This window comes from Bufo gargarizans, chromosome 1 (assembly GCF_014858855.1).
Source record: "Bufo gargarizans isolate SCDJY-AF-19 chromosome 1, ASM1485885v1, whole genome shotgun sequence".
Classification (NCBI taxonomy): Eukaryota; Metazoa; Chordata; class Amphibia; order Anura; family Bufonidae; genus Bufo; species Bufo gargarizans.
In genome coordinates, this window is record NC_058080.1 from 131,081,113 (window position 1) to 131,107,027 (window position 25,915).

Consider the following 25,915-nt stretch of genomic DNA (forward strand, 5'->3'; position numbering starts at 1 on the left):
CATGCTGCTGCTGGGGGGCAGGAACAACTACCTCTGCCCCCTGTAACTCAGCCTGCCGCTGGGGAGGGAGGCCGCTGCTCTCCCCTCCCTGCACTTCACACTGCCGCTGGGGAATGGAGACTGGGCTCCCTCTGTCCCACAACTGTAACTTCCGATGGAGGTCCACCCAACGTGGCAGCTGACCGTCACCTTCTGCCCGGTAAAGCTCAAGTCTGAGTGCATATCATTAGGTGAATGGCACTCAGAATACACGAATACAATAATATTAGCTATCTGGGTACCCTCACATAACATACAATTTAACCGAACGCATAATAGCATAAAATACAATTCTACGGACAGATTTAAGCTGTGCGGCCGGTCTGTCTTCTCCTTTAAAGTTACTATGGGCCATAATCCTGAGGAAAGAGGCCTTCAAACAGCCCCCTCCAAAACACCGTGGCAAGGTTGGTTTCACCACACTTTCCGTTACCTCCCGTTACTTTCCGCTACCTCCCGTAACTTCCCGTTAGTTTCCGTTACCTCCCGTTAGTTTCCGTTATCTTCCTTTACCTCCGTTATCTTCCGTTAACTCCGTTATTTCCCGTTACCTCCTGTTAGTTTCCGTTCCCTCCCGTTAGTTTCCGTTATCTTCGTTTACCTCCATTATCTTCCGTTACCTCCCGTTACTTTCCGTTATCTTCCTTTACCTCCGTTATCTTCCGTTATCTCCCGTTACCGCCCGTTAGTTTCCGTTATCTACCGTTAGTTTCCGTTATATCCCGTTACTTTCCGTTATCTCCTGTTAGTTTCCGTTACCTCCCGTTACTTTCCGTTACCTCCCGTTAGTTTCCGTTACTTCCCGTTAGTTTCCGTTACCTCCCGTTAGTTTACGTTACTTCGCGTTAGTTTACGTTATCTCCCTTTACCTCCTTTATCTTCCGTTACCTCCGTTAGTTTCCGTTATATCCCGTTACCTCCCGTTAGTTTCCGTTACCTCCCTTTAGTTTCCGTTATCTTCCTTTACCTCTGTTATCTTCTGTTACCTCCGTTAATTTCCGTTATCTTCCATTATCTCCCGTTATATCCCGTTACCTCCCGTTATATCCCGCTACCTCCCGTTACTTTCCGTTACCTCCAGTTAGTTTCTGTTACTTCCCGTTAGTTTCCGTTACCTCCCGTTAGTTTCCGTTATCTTCCTTTACCTCCGTTATCTTCCTTTACCTCCGTTATCTTCCGTTAATTTCCGTTACCTCCCGTTAGTTTCCGTTACTTCCTGTTAGTTTCCGTTACCTCCCGTTAGTTTCCGTTACTTCCCGTTAGTTTCCGTTACCTCCCGTTAATTTCCGTTATCTTCCTTTACTTCCGTTATCTTCCGTTACCTCCGTTAGTTTCCGTTATATCCCGTTACCTACCGTTAGTTTCCGTTACCTCCCGTTAGTTCCCGTTATCTTCCGTTAATTTCCGTTACCTCCCGTTAGTCTCCGTTACCTTCCAAAAGTTTCCGTTCCTTTCCGTTAGTCTCCGTTACCTACCATTAGTTTCCGTTATCTTCCTTTACCTCCCGTTAGCTTCCGTTACCTCCCGTTAGTTTCCATTATCTCCCGTTACTTTCCGATACCTCCCGTTACTTTCCGTTATCTTCCGTTAGTTTCCGTTATATCCCGTTACCTCCCGTTAGTTTCCGTTATCTCCCGTTACCTCCCGTTAGTTTCCGTTACTTCCCGTTAGTTTCCATTATCTTCCGTTAGTTTCCGTTATATCCCGTTACCTCCCGTTACCACCCGTTAGTTTCCGTTACCTCCTGTTAGTTTCCGTTATCTTACGTTAATTTACGTTACCTTTACCTCCGTTATCTTCCTTTTCCTCCGTTAGTTTCCGTTATCTTTCGTTAGTTTCCGTTATATCCCGTTACCTCCCGTTAGTTCCCGTTATATCCCGTTACCTCCCATTAGTTTCCGTTACCTCCCGTTAGTTTCCATTATCTTCCGTTAATTTCCGTTACCTCCCGTTGGTTTCCGTTATCTTCCGTTAATTTCCGTTACCTCCCGTTGGTTTCCGTTACTTCCTGTTAGTTTCCGTTATCTCTCGTTAGTTCCCGTTACCTCCCGTTAGTTTCCGTTACCTCCCGTTAGTTTCCGTAATCTTCCGTTACCTCCCGTTGGTTTCCGTTACTTCCCGTTAGTTTCCGTTATCTCCCGTTAGTTCCCGTTACCTCCCGTTAGTTTCCGTTATCTTCCGTTAATTTCAGTTAGTTTCCGTTATCTCCGTTATCTTCCTTTTCCTCCGTTAGTTTCCGTTACCTCCCGCTACTTTCCGTTATTTTCCTTTACCTCCGTTATCTTCCTTTTCCTCCGTTAGTTTCCGTTATCTTCCGTTAGTTTCCGTTATATCCCGTTACCTCCCGTTAGTTTCCGTTACTTCCCGTTAGTTTCCGTTATCTTCCGTTACCTCCCGTTAGGTTCCGTTACTTCCCGTTAGTTTCCGTTATCTTCCGTTAGTTTCCGTTAACTCTTGTTAGTTTCTGTTACCTCCCGTTAGTTTCCGCTATCTTCCGTTAGTTCCCGTTACCTCCCGTTAGTTTCCGTTACCTCCCGTTACTTTCCGTTATCTTCCTTTACCTCCGTTATCTTCCTTTTCCTCCGTTAGTTTCCGTTACCTCCCGTTAGTTTCCGTTATCTTCCGTTAATTTCCGTTACCTCCCGTTGGTTTCCGTTACTTCCCGTTATCTCTCGTTAGTTCCCGTTACCTCCCGTTAGTTTCCGTTATCTCCTGTTAGTTTCCGTTATCTTCCGTTAATTTCCGTTACTTCCCGTTAGTTTCCGTTATCTCTCGTTAGTTCCCGTTACCTCCCGTTAGTTTCCGTTACCTCCCGTTAGTTTCCGTTATCTTCCGTTAATTTCCGTTACCTCCCGTTGGTTTCCGTTACTTCCCGTTAGTTTCCGTTATCTCCCGTTAGTTCCCGTAACCTCCCGTTAGTTTCTGTTATCTTCCGTTAATTTCCGTTAGTTTCCGTTATCTCCCGTTAGTTCCCGTTACCTCCCGCTAGTTTCCGTTACCTCCCGCTAGTTTCCGTTACCTCCCGTTTCTTTCCGTTATCTTCCTTTACCTCCGTTATCTTCCTTTTCCTCCGTTAGTTTCCGTTATCTTCCGTTAGTTTCCGTTATATCCCGTTACCTCCCGTTAGTTTCCGTTACTTCCCGTTAGTTTCCGTTATCTTCCGTTACCTCCCGTTAGGTTCCGTTACTTCCCGTTAGTTTCCGTTATCTTCCGTTAGTTTCCGTTAACTCTTGTTAGTTTCTGTTACCTCCCGTTAGTTTCCACTATCTTCCGTTAGTTCCCGTTACCTCCCGTTAGTTTCCGTTACCTCCCGTTACTTTCCGTTATCTTCCTTTACCTCCGTTTTCTTCCTTTTCCTCCGTTAGTTTCCGTTACCTCCCGTTAGTTTCCTTTATCTTCCGTTAATTTCTGTTACCTCCCGTTGGTTTCCGTTACCTCCCGTTACTTTCCGTTATCTTCCTTTACCTCCGTTTTCTTCCTTTTCCTCCGTTAGTTTCCGTTACCTCCCGTTAGTTTCCGTTATCTTCCGTTAGTTTCCGTTATATCCCGTTACCTCCCGTTAGTTTCCGTTACTTCCCGTTAGTTTCCGTTATCTTCCATTACCTCCCGTTAGTTTCCGTTACTTCCCGTTAGTTTCCGTTATCTTCCGTTAGTTTCCGTTAACTCTTGTTAGTTTCCGTTACCTCCCGTTAGTTTCCGTTACCTCCCGTTAGTTTCTGCTATCTTCCGTTAGTTCCTGTTACCTCCCGTTAGTTTCCGTTACCTCCCGTTACTTTCCGTTATCTTCCTTTACCTCCGTTTTCTTCCTTTTCCTCCGTTAGTTTCCGTTACCTCCCGTTAGTTTCCTTTATCTTCCGTTAATTTCTGTTACCTCCCGTTGGTTTCCGTTACTTCCCGTTAGTTTCCGTTATCTTCCGTTACCTCCCGTTAGGTTCCGTTACTTCCCGTTAGTTTCCGTTATCTTCCGTTAGTTTCCGTTAACTCTTGTTAGTTTCTGTTACCTCCCGTTAGTTTCCGCTATCTTCCGTTAGTTCCCGTTACCTCCCGTTAGTTTCCGTTACCTCCCGTTACTTTCCGTTATCTTCCTTTACCTCCGTTTTCTTCCTTTTCCTCCGTTAGTTTCCGTTACCTCCCATTAGTTTCCTTTATCTTCCGTTAATTTCTGTTACCTCCCGTTGGTTTCCGTTACCTCCCGTTACTTTCCGTTATCTTCCTTTACCTCCGTTTTCTTCCTTTTCCTCCGTTAGTTTCCGTTACCTCCCGTTAGTTTCCGTTATATCCCGTTACCTCCCGTTAGTTTCCGTTACTTCCCGTTAGTTTCCATTATCTTCCGTTAGTTTCCGTTATATCCCGTTACCTCCCGTTACCACCCGTTAGTTTCCTTTACCTCCTGTTACTTTCCGTTATCTTACGTTAATTTACGTTACCTTTACCTCCGTTATCTTCCTTTTCCTCCGTTAGTTTCCGTTATCTTTCGTTAGTTTCCGTTATATCCCGTTAGTTCCCGTTATATCCCGTTACCTCCCATTAGTTTCCGTTACCACCCGTTAGTTTCCATTATCTTCCGTTAATTTCCGTTACCTCCCGTTAGTTTCCGTTATCTCCCGTTAGTTCCCGTTACCTCCCGTTAGTTTCTGTTATCTTCCGTTAATTTCCGTTAGTTTCCGTTATCTCCTGTTAGTTCCCGTTACCTCTCGCTAGTTTCCGTTACCTCCCGTTACTTTCCGTTATCTTCCTTTACCTCCGTTATCTTCCTTTTCCTCCGTTAGTTTCCGTTATCTTCCGTTAGTTCCCGTTACCTCCCGTTAGTTTCCGTTACCTCCCGTTACTTTCCGTAATCTTCCTTTACCTCAGTTTTCTTCCTTTTCCTCCGTTAGTTTCCGTTATCTCCCGTTAGTTCCCGTTACCTCCCGCTAGTTTCCGTTACCTCCCGTTACTTTCCGTTATCTTCCTTTACCGCCGTTATCTTCCTTTTCCTCCGTTAGTTTCCTTTATCTTCCGTTAGTTTCCGTTATATCCCGTTACCTCCCGTTAGTTTCCACTACTTCCCGTTAGTTTCCGTTATCTTCCGTTACCTCCCGTTAGTTTCCGTTACTTCCCGATAGTTTCCGTTATCTTCCGTTAGTTTCCGTTAACTCTTGTTAGTTTCCGTTACCTCCAGTTAGTTTCCGTTACCTCCCGTTAGTTTCCGCTATCTTTCGTTAGTTCCCGTTACCTCCCGTTAGTTTCCGTTACCTCCTGTTACTTTCCGTTATCTTCCTTTACCTCCGTTTTCTTCCTTTTCCTCCGTTAGTTTCCGTTACCTCCCGTTAGTTTCCGTTAATTTCCGTTACCTCCCGTTGGTTTCCGTTACTTCCCGTTACTTTCCGTTATCTCCCGTTAGTTCCCGTTACCTCCCGTTAGTTTCCGTTACCTCCCGTTATTTTCCGTTATCTTCCTTTACCTCCGTTATCTTCCTTTTCCTCCGTTAGTTTCCGTTACCTCCCGTTAGTTTCCGTTACCTCCCGTTAGTTTCCGTTATCTTCCGTTAGTTTCGTTAACTCTTGTTAGTTTCCGTTACCTCCCGTTAGTTTCCGTTACCTCCCGTTAGTTTCTGCTATCTTCCGTTAGTTCCTGTTACCTCCCGTTAGTTTCCGTTACCTCCCGTTACTTTCCGTTATCTTCCTTTACCTCCGTTTTCTTCCTTTTCCTCCGTTAGTTTCCGTTACCTCCCGTTAGTTTCCTTTATCTTCCGTTAATTTCTGTTACCTCCCGTTGGTTTCCGTTACTTCCCGTTAGTTTCCGTTATCTCTCGTTAGTTCCCGTTACCTCCCGTTAGTTTCCGTTACCTCCCGTTAGTTTCCGTTATCTTCCGTTAATTTCCGTTACCTCCCGTTGGTTTCCGTTACTTCCTGTTAGTTTCCGTTATCTCTCGTTAGTTCCCGTTACCTCCCGTTAGTTTCCGTTACCTCCCGTTAGTTTCCGTTATCTTCCGTTACCTCCCGTTGGTTTCCGTTACTTCCCGTTAGTTTCCGTTACCTCCCGTTACTTTCCGTTATCTTCCTTTACCTCCGTTATCTTCCTTTTCCTCCGTTAGTTTCCGTTATCTTCCGTTAGTTTCCGTTATATCCCGTTACCTCCCGTTAGTTTCCGTTACTTCCCGTTAGTTTCCGTTATCTTCCGTTACCTCCCGTTAGGTTCCGTTACTTCCCGTTAGTTTCCGTTATCTTCCGTTAGTTCCCGTTAACTCTTGTTAGTTTCTGTTACCTCCCGTTAGTTTCCGCTATCTTCCGTTAGTTCCCGTTACCTCTCGTTAGTTTCCGTTACTTTCCGTTATCTTCCTTTACCTCCGTTTTCTTCCTTTTCCTCCGTTAGTTTCCGTTACCTCCCGTTAGTTTCCTTTATCTTCCGTTAATTTCTGTTACCTCCCGTTGGTTTCCGTTACTTCCCATTAGTTTCCGTTATCTCTCGTTAGTTCCCGTTACCTCCCGTTAGTTTCCGTTACCTCCCGTTAGTTTCCGTTATCTTCCGTTAATTTCCGTTACCTCCCGTTGGTTTCCGTTACTTCCCGTTAGTTTCCGTTATCTCCCGTTAGTTCCCGTAACCTCCCGTTAGTTTCTGTTATCTTCCGTTAATTTCTGTTACCTCCCGTTGGTTTCCGTTACTTCCCGTTAGTTTCCGTTATCTCCCGTTACCTCCCATTAGTTTCTGTTATCTTCCGTTAATTTCCGTTAGTTTCCGTTATCTCCCGTTAGTTCCCGTTACCTCCCGCTAGTTTCCGTTACCTCCCGTTACTTTCCGTTATCTTCCTTTACCTCCGTTATCTTCCTTTTCCTCCGTTAGTTTCCGTTATCTTCCGTTAGTTTCCGTTATATCCCGTTACCTCCCGTTAGTTTCCGTTACTTCCCGTTAGTTTCCGTTATCTTCCATTACCTCCCGTTAGTTTCCGTTACTTCCCGTTAGTTTCCTTTATCTTCCGTTAGTTTCCGTTAACTCTTGTTAGTTTCCGTTACCTCCCGTTAGTTTCCGTTACCTCCCGTTAGTTTCCGCTATCTTCCGTTAGTTCCTGTTGCCTCCCGTTAGTTTCCGTTACCTCCCGTTACTTTCCGTTATCTTCCTTTACCTCCGTTTTCTTCCTTTTCCTCCGTTAGTTTCCGTTACCTCCCGTTAGTTTCCTTTATCTTCCGTTAATTTCTGTTACCTCCCGTTGGTTTCCGTTACTTCCCATTAGTTTCCGTTATCTCCCGTTACCTCCCATTAGTTTCTGTTATCTTCCGTTAATTTCCGTTAGTTTCCGTTATCTCCCGTTAGTTCCCGTTACCTCCCGTTAGTTTCCGTTACCTCCCGTTACTTTCCGTTATCTTCCTTTACCTCCGTTATCTTCCTTTTCCTCCGTTAGTTTCCATTACCTCCCGTTAGTTTCCGTTATCTTCCGTTAATTTCCGTTACCTCCTGTTGGTTTCCGTTACTTCCCGTTAGTTTCCGTTATCTCCCGTTAGTTCCCGTTACCTCCCGTTATTTTCCGTTATCTTCCGTTAATTTCCGTTACCTCCTGTTGGTTTCCGTTACTTCCCGTTAGTTTCCGTTATCTCCCGTTAGTTCCCGTTACCTCCCGTTAGTTTCTGTTATCTTCCGTTAATTTCCGTTAGTTTCCGTTATCTCCCGTTAGTTCCCGTTACCTCCCGCTAGTTTCCGTTACCTCCCGTTACTTTCCGTTATCTTCCTTTACCTCCGTTAGTTTCCGTTATCTTCCGTTAGTTTCCGTTATATACCGTTACTTCCCGTTAGTTTCCGTTATCTTCCATTACCTCCCGTTAGTTTCCGTTACTTCCCGTTAGTTTCCGTTATCTTCCGTTAGTTTCCGTTAACTCTTGTTAGTTTCCGTTACCTCCCGTTAGTTTCCGTTACCTCCCGTTAGTTTCCGCTATCTTCCGTTAGTTCCTGTTACCTCCCGTTAGTTTCCGTTACCTCCCGTTACTTTCCGTTATCTTCCTTTACCTCCGTTTTCTTCCTTTTCCTCCGTTAGTTTCCGTTACCTCCCGTTAGTTTCCGTTATCTTCCGTTAATTTCTGTTACCTCCCGTTGGTTTCCGTTACTTCCCGTTAGTTTCCGTTATCTCCCGTTAGTTCCCGTTACCTCCCGTTTGTTTCCGTTACCTCCCGTTACTTTCCGTTACCTCCCGTTACTTTCCGTTATCTTCCTTTACCTCCGTTATCTTCCTTTTCCTCCGTTAGTTTCCGTTATCTTCCGTTAGTTTCCGTTATATCCCGTTACCTCCCGTTAGTTTTCGTTACTTCCCGTTAGTTTCCGTTATCTTCCATTACCTCCCGTTAGTTTCCGTTACTTCCCGTTAGTTTCCTTTATCTTCCGTTAGTTTCCGTTAACTCTTGTTAGTTTCCGTTACCTCCCGTTAGTTTCCGTTACCTCCCGTTAGTTTCCGCTATCTTCCGTTAGTTCCTGTTGCCTCCCGTTAGTTTCCGTTACCTCCCGTTACTTTCCGTTATCTTCCTTTACCTCCGTTTTCTTCCTTTTCCTCCGTTAGTTTCCGTTACCTCCCGTTAGTTTCCTTTATCTTCCGTTAATTTCTGTTACCTCCCGTTGGTTTCCGTTACTTCCCGTTAGTTTCCGTTATCTCCCGTTACCTCCCATTAGTTTCTGTTATCTTCCGTTAATTTCCGTTAGTTTCTGTTATCTCCCGTTAGTTCCCGTTACCTCCCGCTAGTTTCCGTTACCTCCCGTTACTTTCCGTTATCTTCCTTTACCTCCGTTATCTTCCTTTTCCTCCGTTAGTTTCCGTTATCTTCCGTTAGTTTCCGTTACCTCCTGTTGGTTTCCGTTAGTTTCCGTTACTTCCCGTTAGTTTCCGTTATCTTCCGTTACCTCCCGTTAGTTTCCGTTACTTCCCGTTAGTTTCCGTTATCTTCCGTTAGTTTCCGTTAACTCTTGTTAGTTTCCGTTACCTCCCGTTAGTTTCCGTTACCTCCCGTTAGTTTCCGCTATCTTCCGTTAGTTCCCGTTACCTCCCGTTAGTTTCCGTTACCTCCCGTTACTTTCCATTATCTTCCTTTACCTCCGTTTTCTTCCTTTTCCTCTGTTAGTTTCCGTTACCTCCCGTTATTTTCCGTTATCTTCCGTTAATTTCCGTTACCTCCTGTTGGTTTCCGTTACTTCCCGTTAGTTTCCGTTATCTCCCGTTAGTTCCCGTTACCTCCCGTTACTTTCCGTTATCTTCCTTTACCTCCGTTATCGTCCTTTTCCTCTGTTAATTTCCGTTATCTTCCGTTAGTTTCCGTTATATCCCGTTATATCCCGTTATCTCCCGTTAGTTTCCGTTATCTTCCGTTACTTTCCGTTATCTTCCTTTACCTCCGTTATCTTCCTTTTCCTCCGTTAATTTCCGTTATCTTCCGTTAGTTTCCGTTATATCCCGTTACCACCCGTTAGTTTCCGTTATCTTCCGTTAGTTTCCGTTACCTCCCTAACGGGTGGTAACGGAGAGTAACGGGAGGTAGCGGAAAGTAACGTGAGGTAACGGAAAGTAACGGGAGATAGCAGAAACTAACGGGAGGTAACGGGAGATAACGGAAACTAACAGGGGTATCGTAAGATAACGGAGGTAAAGGAAGATAACGGAAACTTACGAGAGGTAAGGGGAACTGACGGGAGGTAACGGAATCTAAAGGTAGGTAACGGGTTATAACGGAAACTAATGGAAGATAACGGAAATTAACGGGAGGTAACGGGATATAACGGAAACTAACGGAAGATAACGGAAACGGAGGAAAAGGAAGATAACGGAGGTAAAGGAAGATAACGGAAACTAACGGGAGGTAACGGAAACCAACGGGAGGTAACGTAAATTAACGGAAACTAACGGGAAGTAACAGGAGGTAACGGGATATAACGGGAACTAGCGGAAGATAACGGAAACTAACGGGATATAACGGAAACTAACGGAAGATAACGGAAACTAACGGAGGAAAAGGAAGATAACGGAGGTAAAGGAAGATAACGGAAACTAACGGGAGGTAACGGAAACCAACGGGAGGTAACGTAAATTAACGGAAGATAACGGAAACTAACGGGAAGTAACGGGATATAATGGGAACTAACGGAAGATAACGGAAACCAATGGGAGTTAACGGAAACTAACGGAGGTAACGGAAGATATTGGAGGTAAAGGAAGATAACGGAAAGTAACGGGAGTTAACGGAAACTAACGGGAGATAACGGAAAATAACGGGAAGTAACGGAAACCAACGGGAGGTAACGTAAATTAACAGAAGATAACGGAAACTAACGGGATATAATGGAAACTAACGGAAGATAGCGGAAACTAACGGGAGATAACGGAAACTAACGGAGGTAACGGAAGATAACGGAGGTAAAGGAAGATAACGGAAACTAACGGGAGGTAATGGAACTAACGGAAGATAACGGGAACTAACGGGAGGTAACGGAAACTAACAAGAGTTAACGGAAACTAACGGAAACTAACGGGAAGTAACGAAAACTAACGGGAGGTAACGGGATATAACGGAAACTAACGGGAAGTAACGGAAACTAACGGGAGGTAAAGGGATATAACGGAAACTAACGGAAGATAACGGAAACTAACGGAGGAAAAGGAAGATAACAGAGGTAAAGGAAGATAACGGAAACCAACGGGAGGTAACGGAAACTAACGGGAGATAACGGAAACTAACGGGAGATAATGGAAACTAACGGGAAGTAACGGAAACTAACGGGAGATAACGGAAACTAACGGGATATAACGGAAACTAACGGGAAGTAACAGAAACTAACGTGAGGTAGCGGGATATAACAGGAGATAACGGAAGTTAACGGAAACTAACGGAGGAAAAGGAAGATAACGGAGGTTAAGGAAGATAACGGAACGTAACGGGAGGTAACGGAAACTAACGGGAGATAACGGAAACTAACGGAAACCAACGGGAGGTAACGTAAATTAACGGAAACTAACGGGATAAAACGGAAACTAACGGAAGGTAACGGGATATAACGGAAACTAACGGAAGATAACGGAAACTAACGGAGGAAAAGGAAGATAACGGAGGTAAAGGAAGATAACGGAAACTAACGGGAGGTAACGGGATATAACGGGAGATAACGGAAGATAACGGAAATTAACGGGAGGTAACGGGATATAATGGGAGATAACGGAAGATAACGGAAACTAACGGGTGGTAACGGGATATAACAGAAACTAATGGAAGATAACGGAAATTAACGGAGGAAAAGGAAGATAACGGAGGTAAAGGAAGATAACGGAAAGTAACGGGAGGTAAGGGAAACTAACGGGAGGTAACGGGAACTAACGGGAGATAACGGAAACTAACGGGAAGTAACGGGATGTAGCGGAAACTAACGGGAAGTAACGGAAACCAACGGGAGGTAACGGAAACGATCGGAAGGTAACGGGAACTAACGGGAGATAACTGAAACCAACGGGAGGTAACGGAAATTAACGGAAGATAACGGAAACTAACAGGAGGTAACGGAAACTAACGGGAGGTAACGGGATATAAAGGAAACTAACGGGAAGTAACGGAAACTAAGGGGAGGTAACGGGATATAACGGGAGAAAACGGAAGATAACGGAAACTAACGGGAGGTAACGGGATATAACAGAAACTAACGGAAGATAACGGAAACTAACGGAGGAAAAGGAAGATAACGGAGGTAATGGAAGATAACGGAAACTAACGGGCGGTAACGGGAGATAACGGAAGATAACGGAAACTAACGGGTGGTAACGGGATATAACGGAAATTAACGGAGGAAAAGGAAGATAACGGAAAGTAACGGGAGGTAACGGAAACTAACGGGAGGTAACAGGAACTAACGGGAAGTAACGGGATGTAACGGAAACTAACGGGAAGTAACGGAAACCAACGGGAGGTAACGGAAATTAACGTAAGATAACGGAAACTAACGGGAGGTAACGGTATATAACGGAAACTAACGGAAGATAACGGAAACTAACGGGAAGTAACGGAAACTAACGGGAGGTAACGGGATATAACGGAAGATAACGGAAAGTAACGGGAGGTAATGGGATATAACGGAAACTAACGGAAGATAACGGAAACGGAGGAAAAGGAAGATAACGGAGGTAAAGGAAGATAACGGAAACTAACGGGAGGTAACGGGATATAACGGAAACTAACGGGAAGTAACGGAAACTAACGGGAAGTAACGGAAACCAACGGGAGGTAACGGAAATTAACGTAAGATAACGGAAACTAACGGGAGGTAATGGTATATAACGGAAACTAATGGAAGAAAACGGAAACTAACGGGAAGTAACGGAAACCTAACGGGAGATAACGGGATATAACGGAAGATAACGGAAACTAACGGGAAGTAACGGAAACTAACGGGAGGTAACGGAAACTAACGGGAGATAACGGAAACTAACGGGAAGTAACGGAAACCAACGGGAGGTAACGTAAATTAACGGAAGATAACGTAAACTAACGGGATATAACGGAAACTAACGGAAGGTAACGGAATATAACGGAAACTAACGGGAGGTAATGGGATATAACGGGAGATAACGGAAGATAACGGAAACTAACGGGTGGTAACGGGATATAACGGAAACTAACGGAAGATAACGGAAATTAACGGAGGAAAAGGAAGATAACGGAGGTAAAGGAAGATAACGGAAAGTAACGGGAGGTAACGGAAACTAACGGGAGGTAACGGGAACTAACGGGAGATAACGGGAAGTAACGGGATGTAACGGAAACTAACGGGAAGTAACGGAAACCAACGGGAGGTAACGGAAATTAACGTAAGATAACGGAAACTAACGGGAGGTAACGGTATATAACGGAAGATAACGGAAACTAACGGGAAGTAACGGAAACTAACGTGAGGTAACGGGATATAACGGAAGATAACGGAAACTAACGGGAGGTAACGGGATATAACGGAAACTAATGGAAGATAACGGAAACGGAGGAAAAGGAAGATAACGGAGGTAAAGGAAGATAACGGAAACTAACGGGAGGTAACGGAAACCAACAGGAGGTAACGTAAATTAACGGAAGATAACGGAAACTAACGGGATATAACGGAAACTAACGGGAGTTAACGGAAACTAACGGGAGGTAACGGAAGGTAACGGAAACTAACGGGAGGTAACGGAAACCAACGGAAGATAACTAAGGTAACGGAAGATAACGGAGGTAACGGAAGATAACTAAGGTAACGGAAGATAATGGAAACTAACGGAAGTTAACGGAAACTAAAGGGAGGTAACGGAAATTAACGGGAGCTAACGGAAATTAACGGAAGATAACGGAAACGAACAGGAGCTAACGGAAACTAACGGGAAGTAACGGGAGGTAACGGGAACTAACGGGAGGTAACGGAAACTAATGGGAAGTAACGGAAACTAACGGGATATAACAGAAGATAACAGAAACTAACGGGAGATAACAAAAATTAACAGAAGGTAACGGAAACTAACGGGAGGTAACGGAAGCTAACGGGAAGTAACAAAAACTAACGGGAGGTAACGGAAACTAACGCGAGGTAACGGAAACTAACAGGAGGTAACGGAAACTAACGGAGCTAATGGAAGGTAACGAATATTAACGGATGGTAACGGAAACTAACGGGAAATAACGGGATATAATGGAAGATAATGGAAACTAACGGAGGTAACGGAAATTAACGGGAAGTACTGGAAATTAACGGGACGTAACGGAAACTAACGGGAGGTAACAGAAACTAACAGAAGATAACGGAAACTAACAGGAGGTAATTTAAAACTAACAGGAAGTAACGGGAGGTAACGGAAACAAACGGGAGGTAACGGAATCCAACGGAAGATAACGGAGGTAACAGAAGATAACTAATGTAACGGAAGATAACGGAAACGAACAGGAGCTAACGGAAACTAACGGGAGGTAACGGGAACTAACGGGAAGTAACGGAAACTAACGGGATATAACAGAAGATAACAGAAACTAACGGAAGTTAACGGAAACTAATGGGAGATAACGAAAATTAACAGAAGGTAACGGAAACTAACGGGAGGTAACGGAAGCTAACGGGAAGTAACGGAAACTAACGGGAGGTAACGGAAAGTAACGGGAGATAGCGGAAACTAACGGGAGGTAACGGAAACTAACGGAAGTTAACGGAAACTAACGGAGGTACGGGAAGTAACGGAAACTAACGGGAGGTAACGGAAATTAATGGGAGGTAACGGAAACTAACGGGAAGTAACGGAAACTAACGGGAAGTAACGGGAGGTAACGGAAACTAATGGGAGATAGCGGAAACTAACGGGAGGTAACGGAAACTAACGGAAGGTAACGGAAACTAACAGAAGATAACAGGAACTAACGGAGGTAATGGAAGGTAACGAATATTAACGGATGGTAACGAAAACTAACGGGAGGTAACGGGATATAATGGAAGATAATGGAAACTAACAGAGGTAACGGAAATTAATGGGAAGTAATGGAAATTAACGGAAGATAACGGAAACTAACGTGAGGTAACGGAAACTAACGGGAGGTAACGAAAACTAACGGGAAATAACTGAAAGTAACGGGAGCTAACGGAAACTAACGGGAGGTAACGGAAACTAACAGAAACTAACGGAGGTAACGGGAAGTAACGGAAGCTAACAGGAGGTAACGGAAATTAATGGGAGGTAACGGAAACTATTGGGAAGTAACGGAAAGCAACTAACGGGAGGTAACGGAAACTAACGGGATGTAACGGGAAGTAACGGAAACTAACGGGAGGTAACGGAGAGTAACGGGAGATAACGGAAACTAACGTAAGGTAACGGAAACTAACGGGAGGTAACGGGATATAACGGAAATTAACGGAAGATAACGGAAACTAACGGGAAGTAACGGAAACTAACGGGAGGTAACGGAAATTAACGGAAGATAACGGAAACTAACGGGAGGTAACGTAAGGTAACGGAAACTAACGGAGGTAACGTAAGGTAACGAATATTAACGGAAGGTAACGGAAATTAACGGAAGATAACGGAAATTAACGGAAGATAACGGAAACTAACGGGAAGTAACGGAAAGTAACGGGAGGTAACGGTAGGTAACGGAAATTAACGGGAGGTAACGGAAATTAACGGAAGATAACGGAAACTAACGGGAGGTAACGTAAACTAACGGGAGGTAACGGAAACTAACGGGTGGTAACGGGATATAACAGAAGATAACGGAATCTAACGGAGGTAACAGAAGATAACAGAGGTAAAGGAAGATAACGGAAACTAACTGGAGGTAACTGGAACTAACGGGAGGTAACGGAAACTAACGGGAGGTAACGGAAAGTAACGGGATATAACGGAAACTAACGGGAGAACCGGACTTGTATAGGTGTGCTATCAATAGGTGTGACATACTGAGGGGTGTGATATACTTCTAATATACTTTCTAACATAGAAAGTATATTATAGTGCATTTGCATTGTGCAGCAGTTGTGTGCAGTTCTGCTGAGAGACCACAGCTATACAGAGGGACAAACGCCATTGGAACAACTAATTGCAACTGGTGTAATATCCCAGTTGCCCCCCAAAAAATCTGATTGAGGCAGGGGTGTGATATACCTATAATATCAATTCTATATTGTGTATTTGTATAGTGCAGCCTTTGTGTGCGGTTCTGCTGAGATACCGCAGCTATGCAGAGGGACAAACGCCATTGGAACAACTAATTGCAACGTATGTGATATACTAGTTGCCCCCCAAAAAATCTGCTTGAGGCAGGGGTGTGATATACCTACAATATAATTTTTATATAGTGCATTTGTATAGTGCAGCATTTGTGTGCGGTTCTGCTGAGATACCACAGCTATACAAAGGGACAAACGCCATTGGAACAACTAATTGCAACTGGTGTGATATACCAGTTGCCTAAAAAAAAAAATGATTAAGGGGTTCTATATACCTGCTTCCACAAATACTGCTCTTCATTAGGGACTTTGGAGCAGGGTCATTTTGAAAATGACAGGCAGAGGAAGAGGCAGGCCATTCAGCAGGGGTGGTAGGGGTTGGGCAGGTGCACCATTCCGAAGCCTAAGTGGGAAGTTGGAGAAGGATCGTTCGATTAAGTCAAAGGACGCACCAGAGTTGGTTGAGTGGCTCACTCAGCCTTCCGCTTCTGCACCCTCCTCATATCTGTATCAGCACCCTCCTCACTCTTTGCTGAGTGCACCCCAAAAGACACCACCACCACCACCATAGCCCCTCCACTTGAGTCAGAGGAATTATTTTCCCATCAATTTCAAGACCTTACCGATGCACAGCCATTCTTGACATTGGATGAGAAAGAGGAGGTAGCTACGGCCGCCACCGAGCGGTCTGACGACAGTACCCAGATCAGCCCAATGAGGGTGGTCCCCGCTGTTGCTACCTACTCTAAAATCTCTTATGTCAGTGCTGGTGAAGGTGACGATGATGACGTGTCGATGGACGTCACGTGGGTGCCCACAAGAGAGGGATTGGAGGAGAGTTCAAAGGGAGAGACGGAGCAGCAGATAAGGAAGAGAAGGAGAAGAAGCAGGTAGAACTCACAGTGCATAGGAGACAAAAAGCAGACTGCAAATGTATCTGGAGTGAGTTATCCACCATGCACAGTCACATCTTGCGCTCTCAGGACTCCGGCACATGGCTCCGCAGTGTGGGCTTTTTTTAACGTGTCAGCTGCTGATAATAGTGTTGCCATCTGTAGCCTGTTCTGTCAACGCATAAGTCGCGGCGGTAAGCCCAATACTCACCTAGGGACGACTGCCTTAAGAAGGCACCTGGCCTCCCATCACCGAGTCCAGTGGGAGCAACGCTGTTACAACCCGCAAAGCCACACTCCCGGCGCTCCACGTCCTGCCTCTTCTTCTTCTCATCTCTCCTCCCATTTGTCCTCCACTCGACCTTCCACCGTGCCGTCGTCGTGTTCATCTGGGAAAAGGCAGGCTTCTGTGGCCCAAGTGTTTGAACATAAAAAGTTGATGACGCCGGATAACCCTCTTGCCCAATGGCTGATCACTGGCTTGTTGGAACTGCAAGCCCGCCAACTACTGTCATATAAACTAGTGGGCTCAGAGGCCTTTAGAAAATTTGTTGCTATTGGCACACTGCAATGGAAGGTCCCGGAAGGAAATATTTCTCCCAGAAGAGCATCCCAGCGCTATATGGCCATGTTCAGCGGCAAATGAATGTATCTCTGGCACACAGTGTCGGTGCCAGGATACATCTGACTACAGACACATGGTCTAGAAAACACGGGCACGGAGAGTACATAACTTTTACTGCGCACTAGGGGAACCTTCTGACGGCTGTCAAGCATGCAAACAGTGGCACCCGTGTGGATTTGGTATTACTGCCACGGATTGCCTGCAGGCCTGCCTCTTCTTCTCCTCCTCCTACTCCATCCGCCGTCTCCTCCTCAGCTGACTCCTCCTTCTCCACTGGTACCGCCTCTTCCGCTGCACCCCGCAAGCTCCCCAGGACCTATTCGATGTGCTAGGTGAGACGTTGCTATAATGTGCTGCGGCTGTTGTGCCTGGAAGCCAAGAGCCACACCGGTCATGCATTCCTTTCAGCTCTGCGGTCACAGGCCGATCAGTGGCTAACCCAGCTCAATTTGACAGTTGGTAATGTGGTGTGCGACAACGGTGCCAATCTGCTAAGCGTGCTGAAACAGGGCAAAATGATACACATGCCGTGCATGGCACACGTCCTGAACTTAGTCGTGCAGCGATTCTTTGCCAAATATCCTAGGGTCTAGAAAATCTTGCGGCAGGCCAGGAAAATCTCTGGCCATTTTAGAAGATCTTACACGGCCATGGCTCGCCTTGCTGACATTTAGCGGCGACACCACCTGCCCGTCAGACGTCTGATTTGTGACTGCCCCGATGCAATGGAACTCCACCTTGTATATGCTTGATAGGCTGCTCCAGCAGAAATGTGCAGTTAACGACTACCTGTACGAATTCTGCAGCAAGACAGGTTCTGGGAGCTTGGTTTATTTTTACCGCGCCAAAGGCTGCTCATGCACGACGCATGCAGACTTCTGCAGCCATTTTATGAGATCACCAAACTGGTCAGTCGCAGCCAGGGCACCATCAGTGACATCGTACCTTACGCCTTCTTTCTGGAGCGTGCATTGCATCGTGTCATTGATTAAGCCGTCAAGGAGCAGGAGCTGGAAGATGAGGAAGTCGCAATGCTGAATGAATTCCCAGGGGGGCTACTCCATCTGAGACAAGTCAGCAGGATTCTGAAGAGGAGTCAGAGGAGGATGGTGGCTGGGGGGAGGAGGAGGAGCAAAAAGAGCAGGCTTTAAACTTTTCGGGGATCCCTGATGTTGTCTGGGGCGAGGAGACCAAGGATGACATTCTCCTGGGCGATGAGCAGGAGCAAGGGTGCTCCACTTCTTCCAATTTAGTGCAAATGTGGGGCCTTCATGCTCCAGTGTTTGAAGAGGGACCCCCGTATAAAAAGCATAAAGGGCAAGGACCAGTATTGGGTGGCAATGTACTTAGACCCTTGGTACAAACACAAAATGGCGGACATGTTACCAGAATCACAGAGGGCTGGCATAATGCAGCATTTCCAGGCCTTGCTGCGAGAGATGCTGCATTCTGCTGTTGCGAGCGCTGGCAGAGGAATTTTCACTCACAGCGAAACAGGCGTGGGTACCAATCCTACTGCGCCTGCAAGAAGAGGGCGGTTTGAAGATATGTTGATCACTAGGCAAACAGGGGATACACTGGAACATTTATAGCTCAACAACTATTATGTCAGGGAGGCCTGAAATAAAGGCTCTCTGCAGGGCATCCGAAAAATAAATAAAAAATCAATAAATAAAATCAAGCCCACAGCACAAGTGTTAAAATAAATTCCAAGTGCATCTCAAGGTCTGTTTGCTGTATATAAATAGCCTCTATGCTATGATTAAATAGACATCATTCTATCTATCTACATAAAATAGACATAGTAATAAAAGGTTGAAAAAAGTAGGCAACCTAGTCTATCCAACTGTACCTTATACCTCTTTACAACTGAGAGTTTTAAATTTTCTTTGTTCTTTTTTCAATTTATGTTGTGAGTCTTTACCATTGACAATAAAAGTTATATTTTAACTGCTAATAGGGACCCCTAAAGGGATTTTTTTCTTGGTCTCAGTGACCAAGCAAGTATTTTGAATTTATATCCCGAGGATCTCTAAAGGGACTGTGGAAAATTATTCACTTCAGATATGAGATCATTCTTGCAGCAAACCCATCGACAGCCAACCTCTGAATGCAGTCTCAGGGAACGCCTAGACAGACAGGTGTCCGACTACATCGGGTTAATGGCCGATGTGGATGCTCTGAGAAGTGAGGAAACCATGGACTACTTGGTGTGCAGGCTTGACATGTGGCCAGAGCTGGCACAATTTCCCATGGAACTCTTGGCTTGCCCCTCAGCGCAGGCGCCTAGCTCACGACAGTGTGGACTACCTCACATTTCTAAAAATGAATGAGGCATGGATCTTGGAGGAATTCAACACCTGTGATGACCACGTGTAATTGAATTTCCTCATGCCAGCCCAAACATATCTGCCACCACCCAGAACAAAGAATGGTCCTTGTCTTATGTATATACAGCGGCATTAAAGGCCTTTTCTGTCAGGTAAATGCCTAATTTTGGTCCTCTAATCCAGTGGCCTACAGTAAAATTGTTATCTAGTGACCGCCTAATGTACCTCTAGACACATAATCACTAGTTCTTTTCTGTCAGGTGAATGCCTAATTTTTGGGGCCCGTACTGGCCTACAGTAAAAAAATGTAGCCAGTGACCGCCTAATGTACCTCCAGCCACATAATCACAAGTTCCTTTCTGTCAAGTGAATGCCACCTAATTTTTGGGGCCTGTATTGGCCTACAGTAAAATTGTTATTCATTGACCACCTAATATACCTCCAGCCACATAATCACTTGTTCTTTTCTGTCAGGTCAAGGCCTAATATTTGGGGCCTGTACTCCACTGGCCTACAGTAAAATTTTTAGCCAGTGACCGCCTAATGTACCTTCAGCCACATAATCACAAGTTCCTTTCTGTCAAGTGAATGCCACCTAATTTTTTGGGCCTGTATTGGCCTACAGTAAAATTATTATTCAGTGACCGCCTAATGTACCTCCAGCCACATAATCACTTGTTCTTTTCTGTCAGGTGAATGCCAAATTTTTGGGGCCTGTACTCCACTGGCCCCTACAGTAAAATTGTTATTCAGTGATCGCCTAATGTACCTCCAGCCACATAATTACTTGTTCTTTTCTGTCAGGTCAATGCCTAATATTTGGGGCCTGTCCTCCACTGGCCTACAGTAAAATTGCTATTCAGTGACCGCCTAATGTACCTCCAGCCACATAATCACTTTTTCTTTTCTGTCAGGTGAATGCCTAGCTTTTGGGGCCTGTACTCCCGTGGCCTAAAATAAAATTTGTCTAGGCTCCAGCAAGGCATATTTTTGAGAGTTTTCCATTAAGACGCATAAAAAAGGCCCCTGAATAAAATACATATTTTTGGTTTTTTGACATTGATCCCCCTCTGGTATGTCACTGTCTATGTTATGGGACTATTTGTGCACTTCTCATAGGTGTGTGTAGCCTATTGCATTAGGGTGTGCACCCTAAAGCACAAACACATGCCGTGAGCTCGCCTGTGTGTGTATATATATATATATATATATATACATTATATACACGCATACAGTTATATTGCCCCTGTACATTATACAGGGGTAATATAACTGAGGAGGGCTATCAGGGGACATCATACAGTGGACAACTAAGGAGGGGTAGCACTGTGGGACAGGGTACATACTTATTTTTTATAATGCGTTATGGGTACCAGACCGGAGCAACTGGGCACCAAGTGTACCTGGCCAGCTAAGACCTGTCCTAGGTTGCTAGTATAGCCTTACATGTGTATACTGCTAAACCTTAATACAGTTCATATGTTTATGTGTTAAAGACAAAAGCAGAGTTATTTACTGTGACATTATGTTTTGGATGTCATATAACTGTTATATTTTTTGTCACGGTAGGTAGGTAAGCGGGGAAATAACCAAACACGGGAAAACAAACAGAACAAACGACTAGGCCCAAAAGCTAGAGAGAAAAGGGTCACCTCCTAGCGATCCCTAAAAGCTTTCCCTAAACTGCTGTGCCCATGTGCATACCCTTAGGCTGGATATGCACATGCCCTTGTGCCTAAAACCTAAACACCATGGGCAAACCCTAGGCAGCAGGGAAAAGGGAAGAGGTAACCTGCTTCTTCAAATTAGGAAGAAGCAAGTGTCTCCCTAGAGGCCTAGAAAAACACACAAAGGGAAATGAAGGAGAGGACTTATCTTGAGCAGAGCTGGAGCAGACGATCCACCACAAATCAAGAGCTCCCAGGAAAGAACTATAACCCGCACAGGCCACTGGGGGAAGGAGGGATAAATAGCCTAACTAACAATGAAATCCAGTACACCTGAGGGAAGATGGATCCAGCTCAAACCCAAATCAAAAGAAACAAAGAAGTCAGACATGTGCAGCCAGTCTGATAGATCTCCGCACATTCACAGATCAAGGCGTGACAATTTTGTGTTCACAGAAGCAGAAAAAGATTATATGCCTTTAAGATTCATTTTGTAATGAAAAATAAGCTTAGTGACACAGCAGAAACAACAGAAAGCATAGTGTTAATCTATTATTGCTGGTCAAAAGTCTAGACCAGTGATGGCGAACCTATGGCACGGGTGCCAGAGGCGGCACTCAGAGCCCTCTCTGTGGGCACCCGCACCCTGGAAAAATCTATGGTGTACCAATATGCCTTAGACTTTTCCTGCCATTCATTAGCGCAGGGCGCACTATGAAGAGCACAGGCAGCGCACTGAATACAGACAGGATATTATAGCCAAATGATACAGTACATTGAAGATATTCTATATTGGACTGTAGTATTCAGGTTACGTTGCCGTGTTGGCACTTTGCGATAAATAAGTGGGTTTTGGGTTGCAGTTTGGGCACTCTGTCTGTAAAAGGTTCGCCATTACTGGTCTAGACCAATCACAGCCAGCTTCTCATACAGCAAGAGTTTTCACCAATCACAGCCAGCCTCACAGACAGCCTGTCTGGGAATTCCCCTAGCAGGAGCTGCTGGAATCATTACTCACCAGAGAGAGGATCTGAACAGACACACAGTTTCAGTCAGAGTCCAGTTTTATGGGAACAAGAGGCCAAAAAAGGTATTTAAAATAATTATGGAGAAAAGAAGTTGAGAAAATCCAGCTCCACTTAAAAAGGAATAGGCGTTTATTCAGCTTGCGGTTAAAAACTAATCCGAGGATACAAAATAGCAGTCTTGTCTAAGCTTTTCGGGCTACTAGAAACAATTCCAGCCCTTCTTCATGACACAGAAAAACATTGAGAGTGAGACCTCTTGTAGGGGAGGGTGCACCTGTGTTCACTAATGTTCCCACAGGCCTGTAACCGCCCCCAGAAAGAGGTACCACACCTTCAAGTTAACTCTTCATATGAAAATCAATTTAAAGAAAAAAGAAAAACACATAAATATATAACCATATGTATGCATAGAGAAAATATATGTGGCCAATAGCTATGCACAAACTATGTCATACAAGGATGTACATATATAATGGATACATGAAATATAAACTGAATATGTAACAGTATTATGCCAGAATATGATGGAATATAATGGAGATCACATTATCAAAGAATTGAGTACTGTAATACTTCCAGAAAAAAGAGGAGTTCACATATCAGATCCCTGGTATGTGAGTTATTGCTGCATGATCAGATCTAGACGTTTATTGAGCCCCTCAGGTTGACGTGTGTTCAGCGAAAAAATCCAGAAGGATTCTCTATTTAATAGTTTCCTTCTATAATCTCCTCCACGCTTAGGCAGAAAAACCTTTTCTATGCCTTGTACTACCATGTCTGACGTGTCCCCATCATGGCAGACAGCAAAATGCAGACTAGCTGCAGACACATTGCGACTTCCATGATGGGGCACATCAGAGATGTGTTTGCGTATTCTAGATTTTATAGCATTAATAGTGCAACCCACGTATTGCAATTTACATTTAGTGCAAGTGATCAAATAGACAGCATGGGTTGTATTGCAGTTGAGATACGCTTTCATAGGAAAAACTCTATTATTTGCTGTTGAGGAAAAGGTCTTGGATTTAACCATGTGTGTGCAGCAAATGCATCTGTGGTGTCCACACTTATAACTCCCCTTGGTCCTAAGCCACACAGGTTGCGACTTTTTCTCCTCTTGATATAGACTAGGACTGACATAGTTTGCAATTGTGGGTGCCCTTCTAGCTGCACATTTAACCCCATCTGCAACTATGTCAGTCCATTGACCATCATAAGACAGGACAGGAAAAAGTTTTTTTTATAATATGACAAATCTGTTGATACTCTGTACTATATTGGGTCACAAACAAATTATTCCTTGTGTCCTTGTCCTTGATATTGCAGTTTTTATTTCTGTTTTTGTCTTTACTATTGGTGTCTATATCAAGAGGTGGAACCTCCCTTTGCAATGGATCTTGCTGTTTAGAATACAGGAGAGATCCCCTTTCTATAGTGGAGACCTGAGCTATGGCATCTTTTATGTGTTTTGCACTGTAGCCTCTTTTGCCCAGTCTGTGGGAGATATATCCAGCCTCCTCCATAAAGCTATTTTTATCCGTGCAATTTCTTCTTGCACAGATTATTTCCCCCCTGGGTATATTGGCAGTTACATGTTTTGGATGACATGATGTTGCATGTAATGTAGTATTGCCTGCCATAGGTTTCCTGTATGTGCAGGTAGATACCTGACTGGTGGCGGGGTCCCCCCTCAGGCGCAAATCCAAAAAAGCCACCTCCAATGTGTGATGGACACTAAAGGAGATGTTCTCCACACAAGAATTGATGTAACCACAAAAGGAGGGTATGGCCGCCACATCACCCGTCCAAATCAGGATCAGGTCATCAATGTAACGGCCATACCACCTGATGTGGTGCCAAAAAGGGTGGGTGTCGATGAAGAGAAAACACCTCTCCCACCATGCCATAAAAATGTTTGCAATGGAGGGAGAGAATTTGGCCCCCATCGACACCCCCGATATCTGAAGATAAAATTTATTATTGAACATGAAAAAATTGCGCCTGAGGAGGAAGTCCACCACCATCAGGACATATTCCTGCAATCCTGCAGTAATATTGCCATATGTTTGTAGAAACCAGGTTAATGATTTAATAGCCAGTTCATGGGGGATATTGGTGTACAGGGACACCACGTCTGCTGTGATCCAAACACAATTTGAGGACCATTCCATATTATCAATTGTTTGCAAAACAGACCTGGTGTCCCTGAGATAACCCGGTATTAATGGAATAAGTGGCTGGAGTATAGAATCAACCCATTGTGACATTCTCTCTGAAAAGGAGCCAATGCCCGCTACAATGGGCCTAAGAGGAGGTGGAAAAACATTTTTGTGTGTTTTTGGGAGTGCATGAAACACTGGAATAATTGGGGACATGGTATAAATATACTCTGATTCTTTATTAGTTAGGAAGCCTGATTGGATTCCTAAATCCAGAATAACCCTGAGTTCCTTCTGAAAGGAGGGGAGGGGATTGTCGCTAAGAGTGACATACACTGATGTATCACTAAGCATGGATTCAATCAGGGTTCTATATAGACCACTGTCCAGCACGACAACCCCACCCCCCTTATCAGATTGTTTGATGACAACATCAGCTCTTGTTTTAAGATCCCGGAGTGCCTCTTTTTCTTTTTTAGAAATGTTATTACAACCTCCAGAGTCAAGATTGATCTGATCATGCAGCAAAACTAGATCACGTTCCACTAAATCCTGGTATCTATCCAGTGCTGGAGATCTGGACTGAATTGGGTAAAAGTCCCGATTCTTTGTATGAAAATTCATGGACCTGTTATACAGATCCAGATCATCCAGAACTGTGTTAGATTCCTGTAACTGACAGACATGCATCATCTCTAGAAAACTCATATGCCTATTATATAAAGTATACGCAGCAGCAGATACAGTAGGATCACTATTGGACGCAACAGGGTGATCAGCGTCCCCAGCCTCCGTAGCACAAACATCATTACCACCCACCTGAAAATGCCGACGGAGAGTGAGGGCGCGAGCCAGCCTGTTGACATCCAAGAGCGTCCTGTATAGGTCAAAATGGCAGGTAGGAGAAAATGTTAAGCCTCTTTTTAGTATGCTAATATCATCCGCCGACAATATGGAAGCCAGGGCCGTCTTTAATTTTGATTGGACCCTGGGCAGAAATTTATTTGGGCCCCCTGGATCCCGCCTTCCCACACCTTAGCAGGCAATCACGCCCTCCACCACAACACACACACAAAAAATCAACACACACCTGGTAGAGTCCAGTGAATGACTGTAAATACTTCCAGTTCTGAAGACTCCAGCGGCTCAGGATCAGTGCTCTGGGCAGCTGGGCTCAGGCTGGAAGTGGGCACCGCTCTGCAGGAAGGAGACCAGGGCTCGGCTCACCCTAGTGTTACAGTGCACTCCAGCACCCCATAGTATGCAGTATAGCACCCTATAGTATACAGCACCACACAGTATGCAGTATAGCACCCCACACTATACAGTACCCCACAGTATATAGTAGAGCAGTATAGCAGCCCACAGTATACAGCAGCCCACAGTATACAGCACCCCACAGTATACAACACCTCACAGTATACAGTAGAGCAGTATAGCATCTCACCGTATATAGCACCCCAAACTATACACGATACAGCCCCCCACACTATACAGTACAGCAG